The sequence below is a fragment of the Dendropsophus ebraccatus genome, chromosome 8, assembly GCF_027789765.1.
Source record: "Dendropsophus ebraccatus isolate aDenEbr1 chromosome 8, aDenEbr1.pat, whole genome shotgun sequence".
Classification (NCBI taxonomy): Eukaryota; Metazoa; Chordata; class Amphibia; order Anura; family Hylidae; genus Dendropsophus; species Dendropsophus ebraccatus.
The window spans coordinates 32,553,672-32,569,188 of NC_091461.1; the positions used below are offsets into that span (position 1 = coordinate 32,553,672).

The window sequence follows — 15,517 nt, forward strand, 5'->3', positions numbered from 1 at the left end:
ACAGGGGGGAGATGTTCAAACTGCTTTCTCATGATAAAAATGCATTTTTCGGCTAATAAACCCAATTACAAAGTTTCTTAAAATCGCCTGTACTATTGATTTCTGCAAAAAAAAATAAAAATTAAAAAAAATTAAACAACAGTGACACTTAAAAAAAAAGTGTCACTATACATATATACTATATATTCTTTCTGCTTCAATCCAATAAAAAGGGGTCCATTAGAAACAGAAGTTTTGATGTTTGTGTGAACTGAGCTTAAAAGAAAAAAAAGAAAGCTTAGGTCCTAGGACATTAATATATCCGGTATTGTCTAGTGAACTCAAGGACGGTTGTTATGATTGAAGGCAGGGTTATAACCGCACATCCTCATCCCTCTGTACAGCTAGGTACTACCAAATAAGACATGAGAAGGACATATCGGAGATAGTGGCATTGTTCTAAGTGCAGCCTGAGATTAGGTACATCTGGCACAATGATAAAGATCGAGAATAAAGAGCGAATATTACAAGACAACCGAAAGAGATAATCTTCCATATTAAGCATTTTACAGTCCGGTCAGGTATGGCGTAGAAGGAATTTCGGACAGCAGATACAGCCAGTGCCCTTTGGCTGCCCTTCGGGTGTGCACAGCATGGCGTGAGACACAAGAATGAATCCGTCCTAATACATTCAAGCTGTTAGACAGCGACTAGCGATGGGCATCGGAGAAGACTTTAACTCCAAATAGTCTGCGATGTGTTTGTTGGCTCAGGAGTTTCACCTTGTCTTCAAGGATGACACAGAAGTACTGGCACTGCTCTACTATATAATCTGTGTCCTCGTAATAACATCTGCGGCTTATTCATGGATTTAAAGTGTTCTTTGGAAGCTGACAATTACAACAAGGGAAGATCTATATTTGTATTCCTTACGGTCAAGACTACTACTCCCACCGTCATGTAACATACGTTGCAGTAGGTTGGGGATTAGGTGAAGAGTATATCATCTTATTTTTCTCACAATGAATCTTTAGGAATGTATTTTCTTAGTTTATAACTTAACACTTTTTTTCTTATCTACTTTATTTTCTAATCTATTATTTAAAGGGGTATTCTGCTCAAACATAACTTTTCATATGTTGCTGCCCATGGTGAGACTAACAATTCCTTCCATACTTTATATCTATTAAGTCAGTATAACAAAGAAGCTACAAAGTTGCAGATACAGCCGGCCATAGACTTGTTTACATGAGCTGTCTTAGAAGGGAGGGGGAGGCAGGGGAGACGGAGAGAAAAGCTCGCACGCAGTTTTTTTGTGCCTCCAGCAGAAAGCAGCAGCTCAGAACTGGGGGGAAGTAGATTAAATAGATAACAAGTAAGGCGTGAATTGTTAGTCTTACCATAGGTAGCAATTCATAGAAGCGTTTTCTCTCATACTCTTTGACCTGTGCAAAGGTCATTTTACAAGGTGGGGGGAGCTCTAAAGCCCCTACTACATGGGGTGGCTAGAGGAGCAAACGAGCGCTGTCAGCTAAAGCACGGACGGGTGAGTACAGGGGAGGCTGTGGGGAGCTACGGGGGGGGGGGGGCTGCCCAGGTGATTGCTCGATTGTCTGGGTAGCCCATAGGGAATAGTGGCGGTCTGCTGCTATCCACGGAGCAACGGAGCAGATTGTTGCTGTATGAGTCATTGGTCTTTCAACATGATGTCATGAACGATGTCGGCTGATCGTTGCCTTCTATTACACGGAACGATTAATATATATATATATATATATATATATATATATATAATTTAGCCAATAAGTTATTTTTATATGATGATTTATTATCAGAACCAACATACTCTAGGGTTGCATCCATCTTCTCATGGGTTAAGGATTCAAATGCTGAGCGATTATTATAAGTTCACTCATATCTATATAAACCTAGTATCTGGTAACAACTCTAACATCAATGCCAGTAAGAAAAAAGGTTGCAAACTTTTTCTTTACATTTGATCAATAATTGTGGTTGGGCGGAGACTACAAATAGCTCCGCATGTTGATGCAATATGTCCCCATTGATAAGCCACAATGAACTTAGAATACATAGGTTGGTTCCAATCAAAGAAAATAAAATTTATCGACTGGAGCATTTATTTGGATTTTTTTTAATGCTTCAACTCAATAATATTGTAAAAAATCACTTTTGGTTGCCTCTATCAGTACCGTATCCTGTCGTGTTGCCATTAGCCCTCCACCTATTAGTCATAATGAGCAGAAAATGTTTTACTGTAGGCTGTAAAACAAGATTTCCTTCCTTTTAGTTTTCCCACAAAGTAATGTAGTCTGTTGTGCTGACATCTAGTGGTCAATGTTAAAAATGCACTCATTTTCACCTCATTTTATATATGGATTAACTTCACACATAATAAACATCACACCGCATATTAAAAAAATACAATTTCTAAATCTTTTACTATTGTAGCATTTATTAAAATCTAATCCCACAATGTACCTGTGCGTCCATGTGAATAAATGATCATTTCAATTATGAAAATGATTTCCCCACGAGGAAATACTTCCCATCATTGCAACCATATGTCCATGTAATCACTTACCCAACAAGCCACCGGAAAATTAAATGATTGGAACAGTCATCAGACCTTTATATCTATGGAATTAAGCAGTAACGTTTGTCACCTCCAACAGTTTCAGTCTGTTGTTGAGGCGTATGACACAGTTAAAGCGATGATTATATTAAAAGAGGTTTCCTAGGAATTATTTTCATATAGAAATGTTCTGAAATTATGTTAATATATGTTTAAATGTACTGTGCAGTGTTTTTAGCATAAGGGAATATCTGTACCTGGGCCATCATCAGTGGGTGCTGTCTCTATTATATAGAGCTGTCATTGCAGGGATTGGAAGTATCAATAGTGACTGTATTGCTTACATCACAGGTATCAAACTCACGGCTCTCTAGCTATTGTAAAACTTCATTTTCCATCATTTCATCATGCTTGGACTGTCCAGGCATGATGAGAATTGTAGTCTTGCAACAGCTGAAGGGCCGCAAGTTTGACACCTGTGATCTAGATCCATTCTGGCAGCCATGGGCCTAAAAGAGGCTTCGAGAACTGGCATCGCGCCATGCCTATTGGGCCATTCCAAATGTATGACATAATACATTCCCTGTCAGTATATTATTGACAGGTAATAGACTAGTAGACTAAGCATCTGATAAAAAGACTGGTCCAGTCTAGAAACACGTAATGCTGAACCTAGTAGTAGTTTTTTATACGTGATCTGTTGGGAGTAGCTGCGCCTGTTAATCCTGCTGGAATTGGGAGAGGAGGACTGCATCTGGTTCCCTTCTTGAGTATGCGCATAGTGAGTTGTGCCAGGTGAGAGGGGACCCTGTTTTACTCCCTTACTGCATTTCTATCCATCCTATTGCATCTGGTCCTGCACATGAAGCGCTGTCTTTGTTCTTTTTTAGGCAGGCAGGAACCCTCACTGTTGATAATTGGCTCTTGTAAAAGGGCCAATTAACATGAAATCCCTAGTTTATCTTCTTACTGCATCTTTTGTATGGGCATTAAAGTGAATGAGATGGCTTCTCCAAGCCAGCGCCGTTCTATTCATGTGCAACACTTTAAAGCGAATGTACCTAATGCCACATTCGCTTAAAAGTCATGAGTAAAGTAAACCGTAATGTGCAAGCGATTATTATGAAGTTAATAGGCTGCACAAACAATGCAGCAATCACAAACGATTGCTGATCTACACCTGACCATGTAAAAAGGCCCGTAAAGGGGTACTCTGGAGGGGGAGGGGAATCAACTGGTTTCATAAAGTTATACGGATTTGTAAATGACTTCTGTTTAAAAATCTCAAGTTTTCCACTACTTATCAGTTGCTGTATGTCCTGCAGGAAGTGGGGTATTCTTTGCAGTGCTCTCTGCTGCCACCTCTGTCCATGTCATCAACTATCAAGGGCAAGAGATTTTTTTTTTCATGGGAATTTGCTACTACTCTGAAAGTTCCTGACAGGGATAGTGGTGGCAGCAGAGAGCAGAGAAAACTCAACTTCCTGTAAGACATACAGCAGCTGATAAGTACCAGAAGACTTTTTTTTTTTTTTTTTTTTAAATAGAAATCATTTACAAATCTGTATAACTTTCAACAGATTTGAAAAATTTTTATTTCTCTCTAGTATCCCTTTAAGATAGATAAGCAGCTCGCACTGTGAAGCCACCTAGCAGGACTGAAAAAAAATTATAAAGCTGAATAATTTTATTAAAAAATAAGAAGGGTTGACAGTTTTTACAGCTTTTCCTTATATAATATAAAATACAGTATATAATCAAATGAACACGTTCCATTTACTGCATGGTGAATGGCATAAAAATTGCAAACATTTTATTTCCTAATATAATAAAAGTAAATGGATATTGGCTGTGATAAAAATCTGATTTGTTCTGCAAAAAACAAAAAAACAAAAAAAAAAAAACACAGCAACATATAGCGACGTGCATAAAAAATTAAAAATGTTATATATATTGTGTTATAAAATAATAGAATGCTAAACTAGTAAAAAAAAAAAAAAAGATACTAACCCATAAAACACATATATCATGTTGATAGCGCAAACAGGATAATGTTAAAACACACAAAAAAATGGTGAAAAAAGGTTCATAAAAATAGTTGAATGTCAAAATTAAATGGGATAAAAATATACTTTATTCCATAAAAAAAAAAAAAAAAAACACTCTCATGTAGCCACACTAATGGAAAAAGCCCTGGTGCTATGAACGCAGCAATGTAAAAAAGAAATTTTCCTTAGTACTAAAACAGGTTTGGTATTTAAAGGTTTAGTGATGGCACAACCCCTTTAATTTTCATGTTCCAGGATAACATAGTCGATCTGAACTGAAAGCACTGAGGATGCCCTACATTAGGCTATGCACTGGGTGTATATGAAAAGAGTTCATGCTTTTTTAACTTCAATGAGCTTTTCATGCACAACATACTGTATATAGACACCGCGGCCTATCTGACCGGGAGAATGTTATATACCTTGCGTGCCAACATTTATTCTCAGTGATAGAAGTATAATGGCTTCTGTGCCCTAGTTATCCAGCTCAGTTCCTAGTTTTACACTTATCATACAACAATACAGTATATATGTCCTGTTTCTTTTTAAACAGGGAATGTATCATCACAAAATAAAACGTTCTATAAATTGGATTTTGACTTTTTTTCGATACGTAAAGTTATTTAGTTACATAAAAAATCCACTAAACTAACAGAATACATTGATTTCTCCTGTTTCCTGTAGCTCACTTGTCAGCTTTGCTGTATAGAATGGGACAGAATGAGCGGAGTCATTTTTTCATTGGAAGGTTAAAGAGATTTATTGACAGAACTTAAGTGCTGGTGGATAGTAACACTATGGCTGTATTGGCATCTGCAATGTCACCCCCTGGTCTATGGTAGAGGGGGTCTATATCATGTTCTAGTTGCAATGTTAGGCTGTTGTGTAAACTGTCTTAAGTAGTGCTGCCTTCTGAGGGAATCCTGGCCAGATTGTATACACATCCCTGCCAGGATTCCTAGTGGCACCGTGAAAAACTGACATGTCAGTTTTCTGAGGCTGCTATTCATTGAATAGCGGCCGCATATAACCCTGTCAGTGCACACTGTGGAGGGGGAGTGGAGAGTTCTCATGCGGGCGCGCACACATGATGCGCCCGCATCAGAACTTTGTGGCGCTAAATATCATCTGGCCGCTGCTGCAGTAGCGGCCAGGATGATCTTTTCAGAGACCGGCCGTTCTGTCACAGAACAGCCGGTCTCATACGTAGTGTGAACATAGCCTTAGTGTGCAGCAAGATGCACACTAAGCTGGGTCCAGTCCTGGGAATTTTGGTGCCAATTCCGTAGTGTGAATGGGCCCTTTCCCAGTACTGGATCCATCTTTTCCAGGCACCCAGGGAGGAGCTGCACAGACATCAAAGGCAGCTGATAAGCCGACTGCCAAGCTAACAAAGCGATTTGCTTTGTTTTTACTGTAAATTCGTTCATCCCTAGCTAAAATAAAATGCTTCTGATCTGAATTCAGTTTAAAGAGGATGTACCACCAGATACGTCCTCTTTAACCTGACACAGGGATAGAACGGCGCCGACACGGGGGAGCCGGTGCCGCGGTCCGTTTTTCGAACTGTGGCCCGGTTCCCCCGTACGGCACCATTCTTTCCACGGTTACCGGCCGGTGCTCAAGCACTGGAGGTAGGCCGTCCCGCCCCCAGTGGGAGGGAATTCCCTCCCCTCCATGACGCAGCTCCTTTAGAATCAAAGGAGCCACGTCATAGAGGGGAGGGAATTCCTTTCCACTGGGGGCAGGCCGGCCTACCTCCAGTGCTTGAGCACCGGCTGGTAACCGTGGAAAGAACGACGCCGTACGGGGGAACCGGGCTGCGGTTCGAAAAACAGACCCCAGCACCGGCTTCCCCATCATGGCGCCGTTCTATCCCTGTGTCAGGTTAAAGAGGACGTATCTGGTGGTACATCCTCTTTAAGGCCACATCCACACAACGTCTTTTTTAGGTCATTTGATAACAATAATCATGCTTTTATTTGTATAGCGCACACAGATTCCGCAGCACTTCACATAGTTTTTTGCCAATTATTGCTCCCTGTCCCCAATAGGGCTCACAATCTAAATTCACCTATCTTTATGGGTGTGGGAGGAAACCCACGCAAAGACAGAGAGAACATGCCCTTGATGGGATTTGAACCCAGGACCCCAGCGCTGCAAGGCCATAGTTCTAACCACTGAGCCACCGTGCTGTTATTTCACAAACAATGGCCGTCATTTCAGCGTGAGACGTTTGCCTTCCAAAAAAAAAAACTGCCGTCAAATGGCCAAAAAAAGAAGTTGTGTGGTCGAGGCCTAAAATTGCGTTTAGGCTATGTTCCCACAATGTAAAAATTAGGGCAAATAATGGCTGATGTGGCAAAACATGATCATCAATAATGGCCGTTGTTTTGTCACAATGACCATTGTTTGCCCTTATTTTTACATAGTGGGAACATAGCCTCAAAATGAGTAAAATCAAGATTATTTACTTCACCTGTCAGTTATGACTGATTCATGTGTATACACACATACACACGTAGGGGGACATTTATTAAGCCCGGCTTAAAAATGTCCCCACAGTGCCGATGCGTCCAGGATTTAGGTAGAGGTGCAATACCTTTACTTAAATCCTGTGCGCATGAATGTGTGGATGTACTGAAGCCTATGCCAGCTCGAAGTGTCACTGTCATTATAACTTTCAAAATCTAAATAAACAGTAGATGTAGTAGTATAAGGCAAGTCTGCAATATATATTCATTATTAATATTATTATTATTTTTTAGTTATCATGGAAAACACGGCACTTCCTGTTTTCTTTTTTTTTTTTATCAAAGAGTCAGAAAACAGGAAGTCCTGTGTATCCCAGGCCATCTGAGCGCTCATAGAGAGAGAAGGCAGTCATGTGACTGATGGACACATTGAGACGTGACTCTCTTTACTGGCCGGAATTCCTGTGTTTAATCTGTTTTTTTTTTTTTTTAACCAGCACAATAATGATAATAACAAAAAATATAATGTTCATTTAGATTTTGAAAGTTATAATGACAGCGACACTTTAACATTTTTCCACTGGTAAAATGTTAAATTCGGCGGACACCCATTCTGTCCCCTCTCCACCCACTCCCTGTCCCTCTGGCACTACAGGCGTAGTGGGGCCAGATGCGAAAATTTATTCGCAAAACAGGTGTGTGCGAATAGATTTATATGCATCTGGCCCCTCTGTGCCAGAAAATGGCCGCTGTGCACCTTAATAAATGTCCCCCGTAGAATTACATGCGCCATAATTCACTGCCTGTCATTAGTTAAATCAGGGAAACTCTGAAGGAAAGAATGTGTGTAAGCCGTGTAAGGGTATTAGCAAATTTTTATCAAATCACCACTCATCACCTAAATGCACCTATTCTAAAGTGCATATGACCCCAGGCCAGAGACCAAATTGTAATTAAACTGAGAACCCTAAATAAACTTAGGGTACTATTACACCAAGCAATTTTCCGACGACTAACGATTAACGATAAACGATCTAAACGACCGCTAAGGCAAACGACCCGAAATCGTTCGCCCAAGTACACGAAACGATGATCGTTATTTATGATCGTTCTTGTGGTCGTTCAGTCGTCGCTATTGCGTACGTTTCAGCTGTGAATTCTTATTCCACCAAACGATGTGCGAACGATCAAACGATAAAAATAGGTTCGGATCCTATTAAACGATCAACTATTTCTCGGTGGTCGTTTAATCGTTGCCTGCTATTACACGAAATGATTATCGTTCAAATCCGAACAATTTAACGATTTTTCAAACGATAATCGTTCCGTGTAATACCACCCTTAGTCCACCTTTGAAACCTTTAAATATGTTGAAGGACTAAATAAGGTTCAGAAGGGAAGTGTTTTAATAAAAAAAAAAACAAAAAAAACGGGACTCAAGAACAAGAGGAGGCAGTGAGAGGTTAGTTGGGGAAAAGATCAGAAGCAACGTGAGAAAATATTATTTTACTGAAAGAGTAGTAGATGCTTGGAACAAACTTCCAGCAGATGCGGTTGGTAAATCTACAATAACTGAATGTAAACTTGCTTGGGATAAACATATATATATCCTAGGATAATGAGAAAGAAAACAATATAAGGACGGACTAGATGGACAAGAGGGGCTTTTTCTTCCGACAATCTTCTATATTTCTAAAGGGGAGATTTATCAAACTGGTGTAAAGTGAAACTGGCTCAGTTGCCCCTAGCAACCAATTAGATTCCACCTTTCATTTTCCAAAGAGTCTGTGAGGAATGAAAGGTGGAATCTGATTGGTTGCTAGGGGCAACTGAGCCAGTTTCACTTTACACCAGTTTGATAAATCTCCCCCTATGTTTCTAATTATACATCTCAGCCCCCCTTATAAATACTGACCCTATAACAAGTACACACTTCAGCCCATGCAATAAAGATAGATCACTGAGCCACTCAAATAGACCCCCCAAAAATGAACACCCCCATACCCAAAATAATAACAGACCTCAGACTAGGCCCAGGAATAAATACAGACCTCCAGACCCAGACCGAACCCTAAAATACAAAGTCCCACTCCTCAGTATAATGCACCGCTATGTAGAGAATACTTTGCGCTTTGTATGGAAACATTATGGGAGTTGTCTTTATATGAAACTGGAAGTGATGAAGAGTTTTAATATGTTCAGGTATTGTAATCTCCAAGGACCTTAATGATTTCATTGACCCAGCACTGATATTGCCATAATACATCATTCTTGGGGGTTGTGCTGTCCTGACACCAGCAAGAAGATATCTATGGGATGTGTAGTCTTTATCACAATTGTCTAATGAGGAAACTAACAATCAAAAGGGAGCATATCTATGGTCTAATGGACTGGTTGACTGGCGCCCTGTCATTATTAATGTAATTATCTATCTATTTATAAGATCCACAAACTCACAGTACTCCTGTATGTAATATCTCTCTTTTGTATGTAGTTTCTCTCTTTCTCTGTGCTTTCTCCGTTAGTCTTTCTTAGGTTATCTGATTATAGCCATAAATCCTATTTAGCAGTTCCAGACACTTTGGCTTTGCTTATTACATATTCTTTATGTTTTTTGTGTGCCCCCCCATGAGACGTACGGCAAGTTATCTCTGGGATGCATCTATGCACTGTTCATCCTACCTATCTTGGCTGATACAATAAATATGGAAATATTAATAATAGAGAACCAGTGACCTCTATAATCAGTGCAACCACCAGGGCCATATCTGTTGTGCGGTGAGAGGAGCATCTTGCTTCAGGCAGTCAATAGTGGGACTTATGGTGCACACTACGGAATCCACGCAGATAACTTCCAGCGAATTCCGTCACTTGCCCCCCCATGCTCCCGCTTGAAGTAACGTCTGTCCCATAGGCTCCATTCTATGCTCAGGCAGATTTTGCCGCCCGCCTGAGCATAGAATATAGCCTATGGGAACAGGAAGCAGGAGCGTGCATGGAATCTGCTGGAAGTTATCCGTGTAGATTCCGTAGTGTGCACATACCCTAATACATAAAGGCATACAGTACACTTTGCTTATACAGTTATATTATGCTGCAGATTTTCTGCATGCACACCTTACTCACTTAAAATTCTCAGTGTATGCATAGTTGGGTAAGCTTATCATCATATTCCCCCTATAATCAGTGCAGCCATATGCCTGCAATATCAGTGCCATCATATTTCCCCTATAATCAGTGCAGCCATATGCCTGCAATATCAGTGCCATCATATTCTCCCTATAATAAGTGCAGCCACAAGCCTGCAATATCAATGCAATCATATGCCCCCTATAATCAGTGCAGCCACGTTCCTGCAATATCAATGCAATCATATGCCCCCTATAATCAGTGCAGCCACGTGCATGCAATATCAATGCAAGCATATACCCCCTATAATGGGTGCAGCCACAGTGCCAGCCATATGCTCCCCATACCCAGTATGCTGAGTACTCACTTTTACCTGCCCTGTTTAACAAGGTACTTTAAACCATAGCTTTTTCCTTCCTGTTGGTTACACAATCAGGTGCCTGCAACACTAAATAATCCTGCTACCTGCTGGCTGTGTGAATTATGTCTCACCTACAACCAGCGAAGCATAATCTTGCGTCTTGAAGGGACCTGGAGAGAACTGAGGGCTGCAGGGTGAGCAGTAAGCATTAGGCACCGCAATAATCTGTTATGAGTGTAGGATACAATAAAGCCTTAGAGAGTCCTAACAGATGAATATAAATTAGGAATTGTATTTTTGGCGAAATCTTTGAGGAATATGCAGCACATGGAGCCGCTAATGATAGCTATTTGCCATCGTATGATTGTGAGACTTTTATGTTCTTGATAAAATGTTTCATACATATTTATACCATGCTTTACATGGTTATTGTAGGAAGTTTTAGAACAATGTAACTACGTCTCACACTGCTTTTGCTTTCAGGGCTATGGTTCCTTAATACTATGACATTTCTACTACTGACTCACTTTCTAGATGACTGCTTCTTTGTGGATATGGGAAATGTTGGGGCGGGGGGGGGGGGGTACATATTTTGCTGTGTGGTTTGGTGTCGGGAGCCTCATCCGTAGATTACCAGTAATTCCATACAAGAATACTTTCATTCTTAGCTGGTGTTACGCTTCACTGTAAGTTAAGCAGGTGCATGCAAAATATTAGTCAAATTGTTTTGTTCTCTAATGTACCTGGGGGGGGGGGGGATGTTAGGGTTGTGCAAAAGAGAAATACACCATCTATTGAATCAGTATATTGGGAAATTTAAATGGCTCCGCAAATACAAGCTGTAACATCAGCGACAGGAGGTGCAACCTTAAACATCTCTGCACCATTGTCCCTACCTACTTTGTAAATCTGTAGGTGATAACCCCCTTGTTGATGATCCATTTCAAAGTGTACAGGGAAAATGAGAAATAGTCTGAACCAAAGGGCACAATAGAGACAGAGTCAGAACCAGGAGGTGAGGTCAGAGACTATATCCTATAGTAGGAAAGGGACTATAATGATAAAAGGTTAGCCCAGAATCTTAATGACTAGATCTATATAGCCATGGGCTTGTTCACACCACTGTTTTCCGGCTGGTAGGTTCAGCTGTTTTAATCGGGTTAATCTCAAGGGCATAAATACCAAAGAGGTGGCCAGTGCAGCTGCTATTGGCCCATTGGAAGGTGGGACCAAGTCCAAGTTGTCCCATTCCATTTTGCTTTTAGATGGTGAGAACCTTGACTGCATGCTCTCCACACAAAATGGTAACTGGCCCAAGGTTTATGGAAAAGGGAAGGAAAAGGGTGCTGCAGTAAAGCCCTTTTGTCCAGGGTGATATGATTACCAGTTTGTTATTTACTATGGGGCACCCTGTTCTTTGTGTACAACTGTTCAAACTTCTAAACTGTTGTATTTCCCTATTTTGAACATTTGAATGAGCTTAAGATAGCAGTTCCTGTTTTTTTGTCGGGCCATTCTGCAGGGGAAAACCCCAGTTGGGAAACACTACCCTAGACAATGTTCCTTTCAAAGTTTAGAAATTAAGGCTGTAACATTGTGTATGGACACACTGTATCAGGACACAATCGGACATCACGGATATTCTGAATATTCACATCCCCCTGTCTCTGCTTCAGCTCCTCCTGAATGTCTTCTCCCCAGGCATATAGAGAGTTGTGCTGCCATAATGCTCCTCCCCATCCTTACAGCTACCAAATGTCTCATCTCGCTCCATTGGAAAAGTCCATCCCGCCCATCCTCTCTGGATCTGTTCACATGGATTAGAGATGTTAGGGATATGGGATCTCTCACTGACACTTATCATAACACTGTGGAAAAATTCAGCAATATTTGGGACTCTTGGGAGGTGTTCTGGGACCAGAGGGCCAGACGGTCCTACCTGATATAGCATTCCCACCACTTTGTCCAGGCTCTTAATGGTAGACAGACCGCTGGTCTCTGGGCCTCCTCTTGGTTGGGTGTCACATATTAGTGTCTTTGACATTTACTTGACAGACATTTTCGATCTCTCCGCTTGCTCCTCATTTACTCAGAAGAACTAATTGTAGTTACTTGTACATGTTCAAATTTGAATTTCATTACTTGTTTTTATGTATAGTTATATCCTACTTTTTTGGTTATGTACTTAAAATGCTGCATTTATCTCTTATTGTGTTATGTTAAAAATGAAAAATTTAATAAAAATGCAGTTTATAAAAATAAAAAGTAGAGCTACCAAAAAAATCCTTGACTAATCCTGGCTGATCTTCACTATCTGGACCCAACCCAATACACAGAAAGTGCCTGTATAACAAATCGGTGGTGCAATAGAATCCCGCCTAAACCGGTGATTGGCTGAGCCACAGCCATTTCCTGTATATCAGAATGGGAACGGAAAGTGGTGGAGACCGAGTAAGCATCAGAGCAGCGGCTCAGCAGTAGGCCGAAGTCCAGACTGACCCTTAGGGCCATATCACACGGGATGATTATCGTGTGGAAAATCATTATATCTTTCAAATTTAAACGATAATCATCCTGTGTAATTGCAGGCAACGATTGAAAAATCGCTCTTGTGTCATTGATCGTTGATTTAGATCTGACCCTAAAATCATCATTAAGCATTCGGTAATCGTTCGCTGTAATTCCACATTCGTTTACACGAAGCGATAATTCGCCCAATCGATCGTTTAACGATTTTGAAGCAACAATTTGGTTTTTATAACGATCAGCGTTTAGACGAATAAATCGTTAGAAAAATCGTAAGAAAATTCGTAAGAAAAATCGTTCACATAGGGTGAATCTTTGAAAGACTGTTTACACGAAGCGATCTGCGAATTTTTAGTGAACGATGAACGACGATTTGTGAACATGTTGAAAGATCAAAATGAACGATTTTTCGCTCGTCGCTTGATCGTTTGCTGTGTTTACACGGAATGATTATCACTCAAATGAGATCGTTACAGCGAACGCATAATCGTTCCGTGTAAACGCAGCCTAATTCCAAATCTTTACTTCTTTTGCTGGGATCAGATGGAGTTAATGATCGTAGGAACTAAAAACCATCGTTCTATGTAATATAATGATTTCATGTTAACGATAAACAATCTCGTTTGCGAGCGTTTATTGTTAATCTTTAAAAAAATCGCTTCATCTCGTTTTTAAAAGATGTGGAAACCCCCTTTAAGATGCTAAAGCAAAAGTCTTATTTTTAACCTTGTATTTTTTTATAATTGTATTTATTTTCTCTGTTCTGCTGACTACTATTTTTGTATTTTTAATGGAACTTAAATTGCCGAGCCTTCATTGCCTTTATTACACAACATTCATTAGTAATTTTTCTTAGAACAGGGATGAAAGCAGTCAGTGTACCCACAATGTCCTGGTCCTGTGTATAGGATCTCTCAATTGAATTTAAAGTGTCAGATTCTTGGACCTAAAATCTATATTTTGCAGAAATTAAGCATTAATCTGTTATATATGGCGGTAGAAATTTCAATAGTAATTATCATAATAACAAATGTTAATATGGAGTGTGCTGCGATTAAACAGCATATACCATCTGTTGGCGGAGAGCGTGCCAGCTCACGCAGAGAGACCATGTGACCCATTCTTTTATATTAAGCTGCTATGCAACAAATATGTATTACCGAGGAAAATGCTTTTTATGAAACAGATGATTCAATTAGTGGCTGGATCAACACGGAGATTAGATTCGGCACATAAACATCGCCGGCTATAATGGGAAGCGATACAAAGACTACAGAAAGTCTTTAAAAACAGGAAGTGTTCTATGTAATCTCGTCCCCCCCCCATATTTAACCCTTACTTTACATAGAGTGAATTGCTGGTGAGTCCATATATAGAAAATGAGGCGAGTGGGAGCCCATAGCAAAGATGCCATTATGGTCCCTTCTGTTGTTGGTAGCATTTTGTTTTAGAATACCCATTGTGTAATACCTGATTAGGAAAGGTTGAGGTAATGGAGGGGAAGTCCCTGTTCTGGACTTTCACTCGTTGCCCAATGTGGAGAGTGTATACAATGGCCGTCATACTCTCTGGAGGGCTCCACGTGTCTGTGTAATACTAAAGAAGCTGAATATTGATGGCCTATCCTGTGTATGAGCTAGTAATGTTAAATGCCTGGAAAATCCCTTTAAATCAAATGTAACATTATGTACATCGCTCTGATTTTTTTTACATTAACGGATAGGCACCTGTGCTTGGATGCCGGTGGCGCTGTAATTTTTTTTTTAACTGCAGCCCAGTTTCTGTGCATGGCGCCAGTCTATTCCTGAGTACCAGCCTGGCATGGAGCCCTGGGGGCTGGCCAGTGTGTCAATCTTCCCTCCCCTCTGTGATGCAGCTCCATTAGAATCAATGGAGCCGTGTCACAAAAAGGAGGGGGGTTCCGTCTCGCCCGTGCCGATGCTGGGGAATAGACTGGCACTGTGCATGGGAAACGGCGGTGGTTCAAAAAAAAGACCATGCCACCAGCATCCCCACACCGGCGCTGATCCGTTAATGTAACAAACTCAAACCGATGTACCTGATGGTACATTCGCTTTAAGGATCTAGGGAAAGAGATTTCTGTCGATGTTCAATATCCTTTAAAGAGAATATACCACTTCCCATGTAAGAATAATATTTTATATGACCTGGTCAGGGCCTGTGCATAGATCCTGGTGAAGCTGTCCATTTTTCAAACAGTTGCCAGTTCACAACATCTGCGTTGGTTTTTCTATATGCAAATAGTGTCGCTGGAGGCCGGGCCAGTGCCCCGAGTGCACCAATGTCCCCTCCCCTCGGTAATGTGGCCAGACATAATCCTGAAGGAGGTGTGTCACCCAGGGGAGGGGATATCAGTACACTGAGGGCTCTGGGCCCCCCTCCAGTG

At 40.7% G+C, this 15,517-nt stretch overlaps 1 protein-coding gene and 1 long non-coding RNA gene across 4 annotated transcripts in view; one reads left to right on the forward strand and one right to left on the reverse strand.

Moving 5' to 3' along the window:
- DNTT (DNA nucleotidylexotransferase) overlaps positions 1 to 15,517 on the forward strand; it is a 335,507-nt gene that overhangs the window by 60,442 nt on the left and 259,548 nt on the right. The window contains exon 1 of one of the 3 annotated variants that reach the window (XM_069980129.1): positions 1,451 to 1,525. The exons of the other annotated variants lie outside the window; for them this stretch is intronic. The gene's annotated coding sequence lies outside the window, so the exon portion shown is untranslated. Of the gene's footprint in view, positions 1 to 1,450; positions 1,526 to 15,517 lie in introns of those variants that run through there. 3 annotated transcript variants of the gene reach the window in all.
- The window catches only part of LOC138799231 (uncharacterized), a 61,336-nt gene that overhangs the window by 13,459 nt on the left and 32,360 nt on the right, over positions 1 to 15,517 (reverse strand). The window lies entirely within an intron of this gene.